The following is a 5,795-nucleotide window of genomic DNA, read 5'->3' on the forward strand; positions in this document are numbered from 1 at the left end:
TTATTTTTGTACTTTTTTCTTGTTAAATATGCCATCAGAAGCATACCATATGAAATAGGCCAAATGTGTATAAAGTTATTGTTTCTTTTTGTGAAGTAAAAAAAAACCATTTGCATGTATTTTTTATGTTGACAACTCATCATAGTCAGTACGTCATACTGAATTCAGCAGAAAATGATTTCTTTATGTTTTTTTCCCCTATTTCTTTTACGTGGTAAATTGAATATGTATGTATGATCTGTCTCTATCACATGTTTAATACTGTATTAAAGAAAAAGTGAAGTTAAAACTGAAATTAATGTCTTGAGATTTTGTTGTTGTTGATAGTCTGTCTTTGGCGCCTTGGATATGTAAGTAGGTTCAAATCATTAAGGCTGCAGGTAATAAAAGAAATATGTACTGGCTTACAAGAAATCCTTTGTGTATTTTAAAATACATAATTTTACTGCATTATGACAGCCTGTAAAAGTTGGTCTCCATATTATACTCAGTTGTTGCATGAGAATAAAAAAAAAACGTAAGTACAATATACTCACATGTCCCCCGTTACAGTCACATATGAATTATATGTCGCATTTCATAATGGATCTTTTTAAGCTGTATGTTCAAAATAATATCAGTTTTTAAGAAGCATAATAAAGAAGAATGTTTCTGTTATTTGCTCTACTATGAAGTTATGGCTGTGTGTATCACTTCGAATGGGGGGTTGGGGGCCTTATAAAGGACAGTTGCTCCTGGAATTATGTGTATTGACAGACCATTTTGCTGAAAATGTTATTTTCATTTTATATACGTGAGTAAAAAAAAAAAAATTGACAACCTCACAAATCCCCAATTTAAGGAAAAAATAAGTCCTGAACGCATGATCAGTGTATATGACTGGAAAGAGTATGCTCTCCAAAAGAATTTGATACCATATTCATGTGGTATGTGTTAATGCTTGGATGATCAGGAGGTATTTGCAGTGATGTACATTTTGACTCCGCCAAAGTAAGGCTAGCCTAGTCTTTGCCACAGATGTATCGCTTGCATTCAGCATAACAGCAAAGACATTAGCCTCCGCCTAAATTATAGGCTAAAGTAAGGCATGACTGCAAAGGATGAATCCAGATGTGATGTTATAATCATACTTGAGTCAGTAAACATATTTCCTAATCCCTTTTCAATGAAATTAACTTGAGAATTGATACTAAAAAGTTTTTATTTAACAATTATATTGTAAATTTATTGAAAATGTGTTTTGGAATGGATTTTGATCCAACCCTTGTAGGATTATAACATTGATATCTGGATTCATTCATTGCAGTCACGCCTTACTTTAATGCAAATCAAATTTTTTTTTTTTTACATCACTGCAAAGAATACCTCCTGACCATCTAAACGTTAACACATACCACATAAATATGGTATCAAATTATTTGGGAGAAAATACCCTTTCCAGCCATATGTAATGATTATGTGTTCATGAAATATTCTTTCCTTAAATTGGGGATTTGTGAGGTGTCAATTTTTGTTTTACTCACGTGGTATATTAAATGGGGAGGGCATGAGAAAGAGAGAGAGAGAAAGAAAAGGATAGAAAATGACAGAACGAGACGAATTGACAAAAGTTGAAAGTAAGAGATCAAGAGAGACGGAGAGGGAAGGGTAAAAATACTTTAAAATTGGAAAAGATATGAAAATTGTATACATTATGAAATCAAGTAGCTTTTATATAACAATTAAAACTAAAAGCTTAGCCACTGCATTTGTGCAGGATTCTCCAGCTATTCTCATATGATTTTAAAGAGCGTAATTAGCAGAAGTATAATGAGCTTAAAGTTTGATAGAAAACAAAAATGAGATAAAAGGCATTTGGCATTTGTACAAGAATTCATAAATCACTTCCTTCTCCATCTCGCTCTCCTTTCTCTAAACCTAATATGGTAGACTAAAAATCATATCACCCCTACATTATTAGTCCCCCTCATATTTTTTTCTTTTGACCTGGAGATTACAATTCTCTGCTCTACTCTCTTTTCCCATACTCCCGTCACTCTCCCTTTCTGCGCTCCCCTCTTTCCTCCTCCCCTCACTCTCCCTTTCTGTGCTCCCCTCTTCTCTTCCCTCCTCCCCTCACTCTCCCTTTCTGTGCTCCCCTCTTCTCTTCCCGTCCTCCCCTCCCTCTCCCTTTCTGTGCTCCCCTCTTCTCTTCCCACCTCCCCCTCTCCCTTTCTGCCCTCGATCTTCTCTTCCCTCCCCTCGTTCTCCCTTTCTGTGTTCCCCTCTTCCTTTCTCCCCTCACTCTCCCTTTCTTTGCTACCCTCTTCTCTTCCCTCCCTTTCTGTGCTCCCATCTTCTCTTCCCTCCTCTCCCTTTCTGTGCTCCCATATTCTCTTCCTCCCCTGACTCTCCCTTTCTGCGCTCCCCTCTTCCCTCCTCCCCTCACTCACCCTTTCGTGCTCCCCTCTTCTCTTCCCTCCCTCTCTGTGCTCCCATATTCTCTTCCCTCCTCCCCTCACTCTCGCTTTCTTTGCTCCCTTCTTCTCTTCCTTCCTCCCCTCACATTTTCCTTTCTGTGCTCCCCTCTTCCCTCACTCTCCCTTTCTGTACTCTCCTCTTTCCTCCTCCCCTCTCTCTCCCTTTCGGTGCTCCCCTCTTCTCTTCCCTCCCCCCTCTCTCTCCCTCTCGGTGCTCCCCTCTTCTCTTCCCTCCTCCCCTCACTCTCCCTTTCTGTGCTCCCCTTTTCTCTTCCCTCTCTCTCCTTTTCTGTGCTCCCCTCTTCTCTTCCCTCCTCCCGTCACTCTCCCTTTCTTTGCTCTCCCTCACTCTCCCTTTCTGTGCTCTCTTCCCTCCTTCCCTCCCTCTCCCTTTCTGTGCTCCCCTCTTCTCTTCCCTCCTCCCCTCACTCTCCCTTTCTATGCTCCCCTCTTCTCTTCCCTCCTCCCCTATCCCTTTCTATATGCTCCCCTCTCCTCTTCCCTCCTCCCCTCACTCTCCCTTTCTATGCTCCCCTCTTCTCTTCCCTCCTCCCCTATCCCTTTCTATATGCTCCCCTCTTCTCTTCCCTCCTCCCCTCTCTCTCCCTTTCTATGCTCCCCTCTTCTCTTCCCTCCTCCCCTCACTCTCCCTTTCTGTGCTCCCTTCTTCTCTTCCCTCCTCCCCTACCCCTTTCTGTGCTCCCCTCTTCTCTTCCCTCCTCCCCTCTCTCCCTTTCTATGCTCCCCTCTTCTCTTCCCTCATCCCCTATCCCTTTCTGTGCTCCCCTCTTCTCTTCCCTCCTCCCCTCCCTCTCCCTTTCTGTGCTCCCCTCCCTATCCCTTTCTGTGCTCCCCTCCCCTCCCTTTCTGTGTTCCCCTTTTCTCTTCCCTCTCTCTCCCTTTCTGTGCTCCCCTCTTCTCTTCCCTCCTCCCCTATCCCTTTCTGTACGTGCTCCCCTCTTCTCTTTCCTCCTCCCCTCCCTATCCCTTTCTGTGCTCCCCTCTTCTCTTCCCTCCTCCCCTCACTCTCGATCCCTTTCTTTGCTCCCTTCCCTCCTCCCCTATCCCTTTCTGTGCTCCCCTCTTCTCTTCCCTCCTCCCCTCTCTCCCTTTCTGTGCTCCCCTCTTCTCCTCCCTCCCTCTCCCTTTCTGTGCTCCCCTCTTCTCTTCCCTCCCTATCCCTTTCTGTGCTCCCCTCCCCTCCCTTTCTGTGTTCCCCTTTTCTCTTCCCTCTCTCTCCCTTTCTGTGCTCCCCTCTTCTCTTCCCTCCTCCCCTATCCCTTTCTGTACGTGCTCCCCTCTTCTCTTCCCTCCTCCCCTCACTCTCCCTTTCTGTGCTCTTCTCTTCCCTCCCCTCCTCCCCTCACTGTGCTCTTCTCTTCCCTCCTCCCCTCCCTATCCCTTTCTGTGCGCCCCTCTTCTCTTCGCTCCTCCCCCTCCCTTTCTGTGTGCCCCTCTTCTCTTCCTTCCTCCCCTCCCTTTCTGTGCTCCTCTTTTTTCTCCTCCCCTACCCCTTTCTGTGCTCCCCTCTTCTCTTCCCTCCTCCCCTCTCTCCCTTTCTATGCTCCCCTCTTCTCTTCCCTCATCCCCTATCCCTTTCTGTGCTCCCCTCTTCTCTTCCCTCCTCCCCTCCCTCTCCCTTTCTGTGCTCCCCTCCCTATCCCTTTCTGTGCTCCCCTCCCCTCCCTTTCTGTGTTCCCCTTTTCTCTTCCCTCTCTCTCCCTTTCTGTGCTCCCCTCTTCTCTTCCCTCCTCCCCTATCCCTTTCTGTACGTGCTCCCCTCTTCTCTTTCCTCCTCCCCTCCCTATCCCTTTCTGTGCTCCCCTCTTCTCTTCCCTCCTCCCCTCACTCTCGATCCCTTTCTTTGCTCCCTTCCCTCCTCCCCTATCCCTTTCTGTGCTCCCCTCTTCTCTTCCCTCCTCCCCTCTCTCCCTTTCTGTGCTCCCCTCTTCTCCTCCCTCCCTCTCCCTTTCTGTGCTCCCCTCTTCTCTTCCCTCCCTATCCCTTTCTGTGCTCCCCTCCCCTCCCTTTCTGTGTTCCCCTTTTCTCTTCCCTCTCTCTCCCTTTCTGTGCTCCCCTCTTCTCTTCCCTCCTCCCCTATCCCTTTCTGTACGTGCTCCCCTCTTCTCTTCCCTCCTCCCCTCACTCTCCCTTTCTGTGCTCTTCTCTTCCCTCCCCTCCTCCCCTCACTGTGCTCTTCTCTTCCCTCCTCCCCTCCCTATCCCTTTCTGTGCGCCCCTCTTCTCTTCGCTCCTCCCCCTCCCTTTCTGTGTGCCCCTCTTCTCTTCCTTCCTCCCCTCCCTTTCTGTGCTCCTCTTTTTTCTCCTCCCCTACCCCTTTCTGTGCTCCCCTCTTCTCTTCCCTCCTCCCCTCTCTCCCTTTCTATGCTCCCCTCTTCTCTTCCCTCATCCCCTATCCCTTTCTGTGCTCCCCTCTTCTCTTCCCTCCTCCCCTCCCTCTCCCTTTCTGTGCTCCCCTCCCTATCCCTTTCTGTGCTCCCCTCCCCTCCCTTTCTGTGTTCCCCTTTTCTCTTCCCTCTCTCTCCCTTTCTGTGCTCCCCTCTTCTCTTCCCTCCTCCCCTATCCCTTTCTGTACGTGCTCCCCTCTTCTCTTTCCTCCTCCCCTCCCTATCCCTTTCTGTGCTCCCCTCTTCTCTTCCTTCCTCCCCTCACTCTCGATCCCTTTCTTTGCTCCCTTCCCTCCTCCCCTATCCCTTTCTGTGCTCCCCTCTTCTCTTCCCTCCTCCCCTCTCTCCCTTTCTGTGCTCCCCTCTTCTCCTCCCTCCCTCTCCCTTTCTGTGCTCCCCTCTTCTCTTCCCTCCCTATCCCTTTCTGTGTTCCCCTTTTCTCTTCCCTCTCTCTCCCTTTCTGTGCTCCCCTCTTCTCTTCCCTCCTCCCCTATCCCTTTCTGTACGTGCTCCCCTCTTCTCTTCCCTCCTCCCCTCACTCTCCCTTTCTGTGCTCTTCTCTTCCCTCCCCTCCTCCCCTCACTGTGCTCTTCTCTTCCCTCCTCCCCTCCCTATCCCTTTCTGTGCGCCCCTCTTCTCTTCGCTCCTCCCCCTCCCTTTCTGTGTGCCCCTCTTCTCTTCCTTCCTCCCCTCCCTTTCTGTGCTCCTCTTTTTTCTCCTCCCTCCCCTTTCTGTGCTCCCCTCTCTCTCACACACACTCTCTATCCTTCCCCATATCTCTCACATACACTCACCTTACCCTCTGTCGTTTTGAAGATAAGCACCTTATAAATTTGTTCAACATTTTCTCCCCTTTTTGACCCCCCTCTTGTTATATGTTGTTATTCCCCATATCTGTGTGCCCACAACGAAAAAGATTACACAGGACA

This window comes from Lytechinus pictus, chromosome 18 (assembly GCF_037042905.1).
Source record: "Lytechinus pictus isolate F3 Inbred chromosome 18, Lp3.0, whole genome shotgun sequence".
Taxonomy (NCBI): Eukaryota; Metazoa; Echinodermata; class Echinoidea; order Temnopleuroida; family Toxopneustidae; genus Lytechinus; species Lytechinus pictus.